Source organism: Morone saxatilis, unplaced genomic scaffold (assembly GCF_004916995.1).
Source record: "Morone saxatilis isolate NCDOM2014 unplaced genomic scaffold, NCSU_SB_2.0 Contig17, whole genome shotgun sequence".
Lineage (NCBI taxonomy): Eukaryota > Metazoa > Chordata > Actinopteri > Moronidae > Morone > Morone saxatilis.
In genome coordinates, this window is record NW_023339729.1 from 21,496,118 (window position 1) to 21,498,360 (window position 2,243).

The following is a 2,243-nucleotide window of genomic DNA, read 5'->3' on the forward strand; positions in this document are numbered from 1 at the left end:
GTGTGTGTGGGTGTGTGTGTGCTACTCGCTCATTGAGCCACTGGGATTATTTTAGAGATACATCAAAACACTCAAAGAAATCCACCGAAATGGATTAAAGAAGATGCAAATGTGAAGATATTGACACACATGTTCGCTTGCATCTTGAAAGCATTATTTTTATACAGTATATTAGCTTTAGAAATTAATTTTAATGAGGTAAAAAAAAAAACAGAAGGAGAATCCCTGAAAAGAGCCAAATTAGAGTAGAGGTTAAAAAAGCTGTAAAAAACACACACAAAAAAGTGCCGCCTATAAAAACAGGACCCCTGCTGTAATTTGACTTCAAACACACACAAAGACACACACACTCCCCCCCAACATCTGCTGATCTTGAGCTACATTTTATAACTGATCTGATTTTTCTCAGCGCTCAGAACAGCCACAGAAAGCCACTAATCTTTTTTTGTTGTTAGTCAAAAGAGTGTAGCGCATACTTAGTCATCCTCTTTGTCATTTTGTTAAAAGGGCTTTATATAGCTCCCTCATTAGCGCCTGTCTGTCTGTCTGTCTTTCTTGTGTGTGTTCGTATATGCATGCATAAAGAGAAGGGACGGCTAATTAGTACGTTAAAACAGATGGTTGGAGCCTTGGTCATTAAAAAGCAGCTTTATGAGCGTACTGATATATATAGCACTCAAATGTACAACCAATGTGTCCTCTGATATAGTCTAGTAATGTTTTTATTCTCGTACATCGATAGAGCAAACATCAATAAGACAAGGAAACAAATTATCTATACAGAAAACATTAGTGTGAGTGGTGTGTAGTTTTTAAAGGTCAAAGAGATAAAAAATTAATCAACAGTTTTGATAATCACTGAACACAATATCAGTATAAGATGAGGATTTGAGTGGGCCGTCAATGTTTCTACTGGAAGCATTTTGTGAGAGTGTGAAACTGAAGACAGTATAAGACAAATACAAATTCAGTGACAGGACTTTTTAGAGTTGGTACAGTAACTGGATTCACAAAAGTGTAGACTAGCTGTCAAATTAATTGTCCCTCGTGCCAGGTAGAAACAAAGTCTCATCAGTAAAAGATCAGAATCAGAGTCAGATTTATTAGGAATTGAACTCCAGTTTGATGTTGCTCTCAATGTACTTACAGCTTCAAGAACAGTTTACATGAAGATAGAAATACACAGTTAAAAACAAGGACAACAAAGCTGATAAAAGATAGGTTAAAACTACGGGGTCATCCCTATGTTCCCCGGGTCCTATGTTCCCCGCTAAGGTTAGGGTTAAGGTTAGGGTTGGGGTTAGGACCCGGGGAACATAGGTACACTCCCAAAACTACTAATACAATAAGCTAAAAAATAGGTTTAAGGTGTGAGATCCCTGTCACAGCACAGTAATTTAGCAAGATAGCCTACACTTAAAAGGCTACACGTAAAGTGCACAGTAAGAAAGAGAAAACAGTTAGCTCAACAGTAAATTATCAGTTGCTTCAGAATGTTAGCAACACATTAGCTTCAGTCAGCTAGTATAGTGGCTATAGCTTGGTTAGCAGGCAAACTAACAAATCACAAATCACAAAGCAGCTACAACTGAAGAAGACAATACTCCAACAATGACATTTGAGGAATAGATATGAAGATTTGTGTCCATATTTGCTGTGTCACACATTTAACAAAATGGTGGATGTGAGAATGTCAGTTAAACTGAACTAACTACGGAACTCTGCCAGCAGTGGTTGCCCCTAGCAACAGAATGTTCAACTGAAACCAACTGCTCGGGACAGAATACTGAACTGAATATCTTTATGACTGTTGGTCGGACACTGAAATGCTGTAGACTAAAAGATTTATTTAAATAAACCTCTGATTAATCAATAATGACAATAATTGTTGGTTGCAGTCCTAGTTAGAGCAGTCACCCTTTAAAAAAAAAAGAAAAACGCACATTTTACTTGACAAAAAACCCTACACAATTCACAGATTGTCAAATGGAAACACTTCAGACACCTCTGAAAACCATTGTGCCTGTATATGGATTTTAAATGCTGTTGTTTCAGTGTTGAAATATTACATTTTACATGTGAAAACATGAATTTCATATGTGTTCTTTATAAGGGCAGTCACTGGTTACAAGTACAACAGCATATGGTTTCTTTGTTGCAAAAAGTCCCTAAAGGATTCCTAATTTTGTAAACATTAGGTTCTTGAGTCAAACTCTCTGCGATGTAATCTAATCTGATCCCAG

The 2,243-nt window shown here is 36.9% G+C and overlaps 1 protein-coding gene across 1 annotated transcript in view; it reads left to right on the forward strand.

Moving 5' to 3' along the window:
- cpe (carboxypeptidase E) overlaps positions 1 to 2,243 on the forward strand; it is a 15,932-nt gene that overhangs the window by 7,285 nt on the left and 6,404 nt on the right. The window lies entirely within an intron of this gene.